Below are 12,320 nucleotides of genomic sequence, written 5' to 3' on the forward strand. Positions count from 1 at the left end.
TGGCTCCTGGCTTTGGATCAGCACAGCTCCAGCTGTTGCGGCCAACTGGGGAGTGAACCAGTGGATGGAAGACCTCTCTCTCTCTCTCTCTCTCTCTCTCTCTCTGCCTCTCCTTCTCTCTCTGCGTAGCTCTGACTTTCAAATAAATAAAATCTTAAAAAAAAAAAAAAAGACAGATTTGAAAAGGCATTTGGCACAGCAGGTAAGATGCTGCTTTAGATGCCAGCATCTCATATTTCAATGCTTGAATTCAATTCTTTCCATTTCTAATTCAGCTTTTTTTTTTTTTTTTTTTTTTTTTTTGACAGGCAGAGTTAGTGAGAGAGAGACAGAAAGGTCTGCCTTCCGTTGGTTCACCCCTCAAATGGCTGCTGCGGCCAGCGTGCTGTGCCAATCCGAAGCCAGGAGCCATGTGCTTCCTCCTGGTCTCCCATGCGGGTGCAGGGCCCAAGCACTTGGGCCATCCTCCACTGCATTCCCGGGCCACAGCAGTGAGCTGGACTGGAAGAGGAGCAACCGGGACAGAACCGGCACCCCAACCAGGACTAGAACCCGGGGTTCTGGCGCCGCAGGCGGAGAATTAGCCTAGTGAGCCGCAGCGACGGCCCTCTAATTCAGCTTTCTGCTAACGTGCACCCTAGGAAGCAGTGGGTGAAGTCCCAAGTAGTTGGCTCCCTGCTACCAATGTGGGAGGCCCAGATAAAGCTCCTAGCTCCTGGATTCACCTATAGCCTAGCCCTGTGTTTGGGCATTTGGGGAGTTAACCAGCAGATAGAAGACCTCTCTGTGTTTCTGTTTCTCTGCCTTTCAAATAAAAAATTTAAATTAAAAAAACTAATGAAAACATTCTGAACATCATTGGTCATTAGGAAAATGCAAATCAAAACCATACACTATCACTTCACAACCATCAGGAAAGCTATTACCAAAAATGAAGACAAAATAATAAAACAAATGTTGTTGAGGATGTAGACAAACTAGAGCACTTGAACCTAGTACTCTAGCAGGAATGTGAAATTGTACAATTGCTAAGGATAAAGGTATGTGGATTCCTTAAAAAAAACTAAACAAAAATAACCTATGACACAGCTATTCCACTTCTCAGTATGCACCGAAAAGAAGCAAAGCAGAGACGTGAACAGGTGTTTGTATACTGTTCACAGGAGCATTATTCGCAATAGCCAAAAATGGAAATAACCTAATGTCCATCTAGAGATGGGTGAATCAACAAGATGTCTGCCCTTACAAGGAACTGTCTGCAGCCTTTACAAGGAAGGGAATTCTTTTGTAAAAGTTCTTATTTTATGTATCTGAAAGGCAGAGAGACAGAGACAGATAGACGGACAATGACCTCCCATCCCTGGTTCACTTCCCAAATACCTGCAACAGCCAGGACTGGGCCAGACTGGAGCCAGGAGCCAGGAGCAGGGAACTCAACCTGAGTCTTACACATTGGTGGCAGGGACGTAAGTATTTGACCCGACACTGCCATCTCCCAGGGTGCACATTTGCAGGAAGCTGGATTGGAAGCAGAGGAGCTGGTCTTGAACCACCAGACACTGTGATACAGCATGCGGGAGCCTTAACCAGTACGTCAAAGACCCTTTTCCCTGGAAGGAAACTGACACAGGCTACAACACAGATGAAACTTGAAGACATTGTGCTGAGTGAAATGTGCTCATCATAAAAGAATGTTGTGGGACTGGCATTTTGGCGCCCTAGGTTAAGCCGCCACTTGGACCTAGCATCCCATATCAGAGTGCTGGTTCGGGTCCCAGGTACTGTGCTTCTCACCTATCTCCCTGTTAAGGTGCCTGGGAAGGCAGCAGAGGATGGCCCAAGTGCTTGGGCCCCTGTCACCCGTGTGGGAGACCCAGATGGAGTTCCTGGCTCATGGCCTTGGCCTAGCCCTAGCCCAGTCCTTGCTGTTGCCTCCATTTGGGGAGGGATCGGCAGATGGAGGATGAATCTCTCTCTGTGTCTGACTCTCCTCTCTCTCTGTGTCTTTCCCGTCAATCAATACATCTTAAAAATAATTATTTTATGATTTCATCTTCACGAAGTTCCTAGTGCACTTCAGTTCAAACTCAGAAAACAGGGTGGTGGTTCCAGTGGCTGTGAGAGTGTGGACTAGGGGGCTCAGAGTTTTGGTTGGGGAAGATAAAAAGTTCCGGATACAGATGCTGGTGATGGTTGTACAACAATGTGACGTACTTAATGCCTCAGAACCGTACACTTAAAAATGGTCCAAGTGGGACCGGTGCTGTGGCTCACTTGGTTAATCCTCCACCTGCAGCGCCGGCATTCCATATGGGCGCTGGGTTCTAGTCCGGTTGCTCCTCTTCCACTCCAGCTCTCTGCTGTGGCCCGGGAGTGCAGTGGAAGATGGCCCAAGTGCTTGGGTCCCTGCACCCACATGGGAGACCAGGAAGAAACACCTGGCTCCTGGCTTCGGATTGGCGCAGTGCCGGCTGTAGTGGCCATTTGGGGAGTGAACCAACGAAGGAAGACTTTTCTCTCTGTCTCTCTCTTTCACTGTCTATAATTCTACCTGTCTAAATAAATAAAGTCCAAGTGGTAAATGTGACGGGCATGTGTTTGGCACAGCAGTTATGGTGCCAATCAGGATACCTAGATGCCATGTCAGAGTGCCTGGGTTTGAATCCCAGCTCTGCTCTCAATTCTATCTTCCTGCTAACGTGTGTCATGGGAGGCAGCAGGTGATGGCTCAAGTAATTGAGTCCCTGCCATCTACCTGGGAAACTCAGATGGAGTTCTGGGCTCTTGGCTTCGGCCTGGCCCAACCCTAGCTGTTAACTGGTATTTGGGGAATGACCCAGTGGATGGCAGATCTCTATTTGTCTGTCTTTCAAATTAAAATAAATTAAAAAATTAAAATCAGAAAACGTTTAAAAATAATAATCCTATGTATATGTCGCTACCATTAAAAAAGAACTAATAAAGTTAAAAAATCTGAATGAGGCGGGCCAACCCCGTGGCATAGCAGGTAAGGCCACCTCCTGCAGTGCCAACATCCCATATGAGCAGCCATTCGAGTCCTGACTGCTCCACTTCTGATCCAGCTCTCTGCTGATGGCCTTGGAAAGCAGTGGAAGATGGCCCAAGAGTTTGGGCCCTTGCACCTGCATGGGAGAGCTGGGAGAAGCTCCTGGATCCTGGCTTTGGATTGGCACAGCTCCGGCCATTGTGGCCATTTGGGGAGTGATCAAGTGGAGGGAAGACCTCTCTCTCTGCCTCTGCCTCTCTGCAACTCTGCCTTTCAAATAAAATAAGAAATAAATCATTTTTAAAAAAATCTGAATGAAATGTTGAACCCAATACTTTAAGTAGATTTTTATCAGGATTATAGAGTGCAATTTTGGTCAGCTATAAAATGACTTGGAGTCTTCCATGTACACATACACAACTTTTAATGAAAATATGGTAGATGAGATCAATTTAGTTGTGAATATTTTGTTCGAGATTATGAAGCAAGAGCATAGTCTCCAAGTAAGCCACTGAACAATTGCCCACAGAACAAAGGAACATTTCAAAGAGAAATTAATTCAATTTTGGAAAAGTACAAATTTTAGCTGAGTCATGCATGCCACGAGATATTGCCCAATGAATAGTTTGGGTCCAGTCAGCTTCCAAGAACTTCCAAATTTATGAGGAAACATTGTCAATTCATGGCTTAAAAAAACCAACTGTGGAATAGCTTTTTTTGAATTTTTTTACATCTGACAAAGAGTTTCAGTTTAATATGAAAAAATTAGCTTCTATGATGCCAGATGGTGCTCCAGCTATGTTTGGTAAAAAGTCTGGATCTATTGGAATTTCAAAACAAGAGACTGATGTTTCCAAGCTTCCTTCCACCATACGTTCTATATTGAAAATATTTGGGCCTCGTTTAGAAGCAGACTCCGCGGAAAGTGTCAAGGATACAGTTGTTAAGTTTGTTCCGTGTGTATGTGCAAACAGTGTGACTCATGACCAGCACATGGGAGTTTTGAAAGGAATAGAAGGCAATTAACGTGATGGTCTTGAGTCTTCGCCAGCACTCGCTGGTTGAGTTGTGGAAGAGCTTCATGAAAATTTACTGTACTATCAATTCCAACTCAAGATTTTCTAGAAACAAAAGGAATGTTCGCCAAGTATTTAATGCTGAGAGACACAAGCAGGGCAATCGTCACGGGGTTAAGGTGCTGGTTGGGAGAACCACATTCTATATCAGCAGGCCTGGGTTCAAATCTTGGCCCTGCTCTTGATTCTAGCTTCCTGCTAATGCACATCCTGAGACCAGTAGATGATGGCTGAACTGGCTGGGTTCCTGACACCCACACGGGAGACCTGGATTAAGTTCCCAGCTCCTGGCTTTGGCCTGGCCCAACTCTGGCTGTTAGCGGAAATTGAACAGTGAACTAGTAGGTGGAAGGTATCTGTTATCTGTCTCTCTGCCTTTCAAATAGAACAAGTAAATAAAGAAAAAATAGACGAAATGACAGTGTGATTTATGTTTTCTCACCAGTGTCGAATTGTATATGAATGAGATGCATTCGAAGCTCCGTGGGAAGAATAACTTCCTTGTGACCTAGCTAGAAAGGTATCAGTACTTACATTGACATCTAACATTGTTATATAAAAACCAACAAAAATAATTTCAGATATGTTCTAGCACAAATCAACATGTAAAATATTTTAAATTGTTACCAGCATTATATAAGCTTCTGCATAATCTATGAGAAAAACTTAAAAGAATATATTGTTGATATTGAGAAACTTGGAGTTACTTTTTAATTTATGAAATTAACACCTTTTCATGATCTGTGTTAATAACGCAGATTTGAAATGAGAATCAGTGAACTGACATAAATGAACAGATTACTTTAGAAACTGGTATGATTTTGCTTCAAGTCAAGCAGTTCTTCCAATAAAAATGAACTAGTTTAGTCCCTGTGAAGTACATAGTAAAGGAAAATGATTTTTTCTAACAGGCTGAGTTTTCCTAATCCAAGAACCCAAGATCTGAATTGCCCCGAAACCTGAAACTTTTCAGGAGCCAACACAATGCCACAAGTGGCAAATCCCACACCTGACCTCGTGTGACAGGTTGCCACCAAAATACAGGCACACTAAAAATATTGTATACAATTATGTTCAGGCTACCTGTATAAGGTGTTTATGAAACATAAATACATTTTATGTGCAGACTTCAGTCTTATCCTTAAGTAATATCTCATTATGCAATATGCAAATTTTCCAAAATCCAAAAATATTCTAAATCTGGTTCTAAGCATTTCAGATAAGGGATAGTCAACCTGTACTAGCTTCAGTAACTGGAAGATGTTGGCGAATGTTCAGAGTAAATTCAATATGGGATTCTATTTATTCAACTACGAATATAAATACAATGGATTCCTCAGTATCCACGGGGGATTGGTTCTGGAACACTGTACCCAGGTGGAAGCCAGGAGCCTAGAACTCCATTTGGGTCTCCCACATGGGTGCCAGGGATATAACTGCTTAGGGCATCACCCATTGCCTCTCAGGGTGCACATTATACGAAGGTGGATTGGAATCAGAGAAGCCTGGATTGAACCAGGCGCTCTGATATGGGATGCAGGTACCCAAGCTGGGACTTAACTGCTGTGTCAAATGCTGGTTCCTTTCCCAAATCTTTTAAATCTATGCTTGGTTGAAACCACAGATTTTGACCTCTGGGTAGGGGAGGCTGAACAGCACAAATCAAATGTTTCTACCACAAATTTAACATTTGAATTGAGCCATGCTGCAAGTTATAAAATACACCTTGGATTTCAAAGATTTATAATAACAGTAAGTAACATATCTCATTAGGAATTTTTTATATTGATTACATGTTGGTGTGGTGATATTTAGAAATATTGGGTTAGGTAAAATATAATATTAAAATAGATTTCATAAGTTTCTCTTTTTAAAAATTATTTGAAAGGCAGAGTAACAGAGAGAGAGAGAGAGAAGGACACACAGAGAGAACGATCTCTCATCTGCTGGTTTACCTCCAAATGGCTGCAACAGCCAGGGCTATGCCAGGTTGAAGCCAGGAGCCAGCCATTCCATCTAGGTCTCCTCTGTAGGTGGCTGGGACCCATTTACTTGGGCCATCATTGGCTACCTCCCAGGAAGCATTAGCAGGAATCTGGATTGTAAGCAGAGGAGCCAAGACTTGACCCAGCACTGCGATATGGGATGCAAATTTCTCAAGCATCAGTTTAATCCACTGTGCCAGAATAACTGTCCCTTATCTGTTTTCTTCCTACCTGTGTGTGTGTGTGTGTGTGTGGCTGCTAGAACATTTAAATTTACGTGTGTATGCACGGTTAGGAGCATTCAGTTCTAGTGTTCTATAACACAGTAGGATGGTATTAGTTAACAATAATATACTGAGGCTATGTAGAAGATTCTGAATTCCACACAAAGCCATCCACGATGAATGTTTGATAGCTATGCTAATCAGTTTGATTTGATCATTGTATATATATATTGTATATATATACATTGTGTATATATATATATATATATACATGAGTCAAAATATCACACTGTACCCGTGAGTGTATACCGTTGTTATATCAATTAAAATTTTTCAAATACAATTATGTATGTGGCTTATGTTATGGTTGCACTCAACAGTGCTGGCCGAGAATCACATCCCTTATTATCAACAGTTCTCCCTCGAGGAGCCATATCCACTGAGGTTGGGTCTGAGAAGCAAGTAATTTTTTTTTGACAGGCAGAGTGGACAGTGAGAGAGAGAGAGACAGAAAGGACTTCCTTTTTCCGTTGGTTCACCCCCCAATGGCCGCTGCGGCTGGCGCGCTGCGGTCAGCGCACCGTGCTGATCTGAAGCCAGGGGCCAGGTGCTTCTCCTGGTCTCCCATGCAGGTGCAGGGACCAAGCACTTGGGCCATCCTCCACTGCACTCCTGGGCCACAGCAGAGAGCTGGACTGGAAGTAATTAAAGGCACTTCCCTCCTCTGTGGACTCCCAATATGAAAATTGAAGGAGTCAAATCCAGGGAGCTAGCTGGGAACCTGAGCGAATAGTTCTGAGAGTTTGGGCCAGTGTTGCGGTGCAGCAGGTTAAGCCATTGCTTGCAACGCTGGCATCCCTTATTAGAGTGCTGGTTCAAGTCCTGGCTGCTCTGTTTCAGATCCAGCTTCCTGTTCATCTGCCTGGGAAAGAAGCCAAAGATGGCCCAAGCACTTGGGCTCTGCCGCATACCTGGGGGACTAGGATGGAGTTCCTGGCTCTTGGCTTCAGCCTAGCCGAGATCTGAGACTTTGATTCTGGAATGAGTAGTGCAGAGACAGAAAGAATATTTGGAAGTCAAATTCAACACTGTGTCTGTGTGTGGACCAGACCTTTTAGTTCCCCCAAATTGTGCTAACGGGGCTGTGTGGGATGGATAGAGGAGAAGCAAACAGAATGTTCCTTCCAGAGGTGGGGCTGTGCAGGGAAGATGGTGCTGAGTCTCCCAACACAAGGATAAGCAACAAGGGAGATAGAAACCAAACAGAGCATGGTGGGAAGAACTGGCTGTAATAAGAGATCTGAACTGAGAGTGAATGGTGGATGGGGGTGGGAGCTGAAAGGAGCCAGAAGAAGCAGAAGATTAAGATGTAAAAAGTTGGGACTTAGTGCCTGCTCTAATCATCAGTCCTAAGAAAACCAATAATGCTTTGCATTCTGGAGTGGATGCCTGGATTCATTAAAGAGAAAGGACTCTCTGGAACTCTGGAACCATCAACATCAGCTCCCTGCTAATGTCCGCCCTGGGAGGCAGCAGTGACGGCTTGAGCACTTGGGTCCCCACCAGCTACGCCCATGAAGTTCCTGGCTCCTGGCTTTAGCCCGGTCTGGCCTCGCTGTTGTGGGTATTTTGGAACTAGCAGGTGGGAGCTCACTACCTGTCCGTCTACGTGTCTCTCTTTATATCTCTGCCTTTCAAGAAAACAAAGATTTAAATACTATATATTTCTTTCCAAACTTTTATTTTGATTAATACCATTTAGAGGGGTCAGTGCTGTGGTGCAGCAGGTTAAAGCCCTGGCCTGAAGTGCTGGCATCCCATGTGGGCACCAGTTCTAGTCCCAGCTGCTCCTCTTCTGATCCAGCTCTTTGCTATGACCTGGGAAAGCAGTAGAAGATGGCCCAAGTCCTTGGGCCCCTGCACCCACGTGGGAGACCCAGAGGAAGCTCCTGGCTCCTGGCTTCAGATTGGTGCAGCTCTGACCATTGTGGCCACCTGGGGAATGAACCAGCGAATGGAAGACCTCTCTCTCTACCTCTCTCTGTAACTCTGTCTTTCAAATAAATAAAATAAATCTTAAAAAAAAATACTATTTAGGTAAAGTAAATTTCTCCCTGGCTTTCTCTCCCATTGTTTTTCCCAAGAGGCCATCTTCTCTGGCTTACTCTTCTCTGTTTGAACCTACCGGAGGACAAGAGTATGAGTTCACTTTGATGCATTCCAAATGCCCAGAACAGTGCCTGGCACACAGGAAGTAATTGATCCTTAACCACTGAATGATTGAAAATGAAACAATACCTGAGATCCTTCAGAAAGGTCATTACCAACACCTAGACTCTGGGCCTGGCATTGTGGCACAGAGGGTAAAACCGCTGCTTGTGATGCCAGCATCCTATATGGGCATTGATTTGAGTCCCAGCTGTTCCACCTCCTACCCAGCTCCCTGTTAATGGCCTAGGAAAAGCAGCAGAAGACGGCCCAAGTCCTTGGGCCCCTGCCACCCACGTGGGAGACCTGGATGAAGCTCCTGGCTCCTGGCTTCAGTTTGGCTCAGCCCTAGTCATTGTGGTCATCTAGGGGAGTGAATTAGCAGATGGAAGATCTCTCTCTCTCTCTTTCTGTAATTCTGACATTCAAATAAATAAGTAAAATCTTTAAAAAGATAAAAAAAAAAACCACCTACATCCTGCATGCAACCTATCTTTAATATGGCAGCACAGGTAATACTGTTTTACCAACACTGGACTTAAGGGCAGCCCTTACTATAAATAGTAAGTGGCCATACATGGAAGCAGAGACACTCTTCTTCCCCTTTCTGATGGGGATTCCTGGTCTACCTTTGCCACCATCACTGCTGACACCTTTGCTGGCAGCCACGAACCCCAGAGATATCACTGACCCACCTCTCTTCTGTCTGGATTTTGACACAAGCCTTTGAACTCATCTTCCTGACTCCTAGTTCCTCCGACTCCTGCCTTACCCGGCGCATCCTCTGCAAGTGGCCATCGCTGTTCCCAGTGCTGCACATTACCCCCCGAGAGAGCACAGGCATCGGATTGCCCGGATGATGACTCACCACCACACGGTCTGGAGGTGGCCATGATACGGCCACCTGCAGAAGGTGACCGCGCCATGGGGTCCTGGCGCATTGCATCTGTCTTGGACCGTGCGGTCCAAATCTTACCCTCTTTCTCCGGCCCAGCTTTGATTTCCACCCCTTCAACTTTTCAAAGTACGCTTCCTCTGGCCTCCTTAGTTGGAAACTCTGGCAGCTCTGGGCTGAAAGAATTGAGCCACGGCCCCCGGGCGTGAGCGATACTACCTGTTCCATTCCTCGGGCAGCGGAATGTCTTGGGAGCCAGGGCACCTGGCTTCTAGGCCTGGCTCTGCCACTAGTTGCATGACTTTAGGCAATTCACATCACCTCTGTGTGGGGCTCAGTTTTCACACCTGAGAAATGAAGGGGTTGCATCAGGTTAGTGATTCTCCACTCTGCGCTTTTTTTTCCCCTCCCAGAGATGACCAGTGATACATGCTCATCCTGACCTTATGTATGCTCATAGGCAACTCCTGGGTGCACGCTTGAATTCTATTCCTTTGTTTCCCACTCAGGAAAGTCTATCCGAATGAAAGGGCATGATAAAGTTTTAGCGTATTTTTATTTATTTATTTAAAAAAATATTTGGGGCTGGTGCTGTGGTGTAGTAGGCTTGGTCTCCACCTGTGGCGCCAGCATCCCATATGGGCACCGCTTAATGTCCCAGCTGTTCCTCTTCTGATCCAACTTCCTGCTAATGGCCTGGGAAAGCAGGAAGGTGGCCTAAGCGCTTGGGCCCCTGCACCCATATGGGAGAACTGGAGGAAGCTCCTGGCTCCTGGCTTCGGATCAGCCCAGCTCTGGCCATTACAGCCATTTGGGGAGTGAACCAGCGGATGGAAGCTCGCTCTCTCTCTGTATCTCCCTCTCTGTCTGTAACTCTACCTCTCAAATACATAAAGTCTTTTTTTTAAAAAAAATCTTCAAATTCGGTATTTTGACTGCAATACAGTTATATTTGTTGAGCACCTACTTTTCTACCTTCAGAAAATAAAGAGAGGGAGAGAGAGAGAGAGAGACTCCCATCCTTTTAATGGAACACCATGAACGTGAGATGGGGAATGTGGATCTGCTGATTTCTCTGCTTTTAGTCCTTGTAAATTTCCCTTCCTGTGAGGTCTCACGGAGCTTAGTGTTATTCTCATAGTCAAAGATACATTTTATACAAAGCCCCTGACTACAAACCAATCCTGTCGCCTCACATTCAGCTAAAGAAGCAAACGCACAGGTCTGCTGGAGGAAAACTTGGTAGAAAGCATGCTTCCCCCAGCGTCCGGAGTCCGGAGAGGTTTCCGTGGGTGACCGACTCCTGGCCGATTTGCCCTCCACACCAGCTCTGCGTGGTCTTATTTACAGCTTCCACGAGTCACCCTGCACAGCTTCTTGTTTTACGAAGCAAGGTTGATAGCTGTGAAATTAGGCTACCTTGGAGGTCTCCCCGGGCATCAAACTGCTGTGAAGCCACCTGGCTTGAGCCTGCTCTCACCTGCCTGGCTTCACTCTACCTCGTGCTGTGTTTGCTCACTCCTGTTTGAGAGGGGCGTTCCACTGTGCTGTACCCCGCCTTGTCTCGACAACATCTGTGCTTAACTTTCCATTGCTATCCCTTCGTAAGAACGGCCCTCGCTGTAAGAAAAGAATCCTCTTGACCACGCCCACGCCCTCACTCTCCTCTTGCACTGTAATGCAACACTTGCCTCTCAGCTGCCCCTCTTTTTGTCACCTGCGTCCGATGCCTCTGTTCTGATCCACTGCAGGCTGCAGGACATCAGAGACCGGCTCTGGTTTGTTCACTGCTCTGTTGTCACTGCCAAAAATCATGGCTGGGCTGGACCTTGGACTGGTGGTTAAGAGGCTGGTTGGGATGCCCTCCTCCCACATGGGAGTGCCTGGGCTCGGTCCTGCTCTGCCTTCAGTTCTAGCTAGGAAGCCTACGGGCACCCTGGGAGGCAGCGGGTGATGGCTCCGTGGGGCAGACCTGAATAGAGATCCTACTTCCTGGCTTTGACCAGCCCTAGCTGTTGCAGGCATTTTGGGGAGTGAACTAGTGGCTAAGAGACCTCTCTCTGTGTGTCTCTCTGCTTCTTGAATAGATAAGTTAATAAAAGTGGCTGGCGCCGTGGCTCACTAGGCTAATCCTCCGCCTGCGGCGCCGGCACACCGGGTTCTAGTCCCAGTCGGGACGCCGGTTCTGTTCCAGTTGCTCCTCTTCCAGGCCAGCTGTCTGCTGTGGCCCGGGAATGCAGTGGAGGATGGCCCAAGTGCTTGGGCCCTGCACCAGCATGGGAGACCGGGAGGAAGTACCTGGCTCCTGCCTTCGGATCGGTACAGCACCGGCCATTGTGGCCATTTTGGGGGTGAACCAAGGGAAGGAAGACCTTTCTCTCTGTCTCTATCTCTCACTGTCTAACTCTGCCTGTCAAATAAAAAAAATAAATCTACTTATTTGAAAGGCAGAGAGACAAATAGAGTTTCTGTTTACCAGCTTACTCCCCAAATGCCTGGGAACCAAGAACCAAATCCAGATCTCCCATGTGGGTGGCAGGGATCCAACCGCTTGGCCATCACCTGCTGCCTCCCAGGGTGTGCATTAGCGGGAAATCAGACGCAGAGCCAGGACTGTGACGTGGGGTGCACGCTTCCTCCCTTGTGTCCTAAACGTTGTGCCAAATGACTGCCCCCTTTCTCATCTTTTACATCCATTCTCTCTTAACTAGCAGGATCAAGATCCTTGAGAAACCTGTCAGCACTCAGTATTTCCATTTCTCCTCACACCTCTGCAATCTGGCGCCTGCTGCCTCCACACCAGCGAGACGGCTTCTGTCGGCAACATTGAGACCCGCACATTTGTCAAATTCACGGGGCGAAGGCTCTATCTTTGTTTTACTCGATCTCCTGATGCTAACTTCCAAAGCATTTGAATGCTCTTGA

This window comes from Oryctolagus cuniculus, chromosome 19, assembly GCF_964237555.1.
Source record: "Oryctolagus cuniculus chromosome 19, mOryCun1.1, whole genome shotgun sequence".
NCBI lineage: Eukaryota > Metazoa > Chordata > Mammalia > Lagomorpha > Leporidae > Oryctolagus > Oryctolagus cuniculus.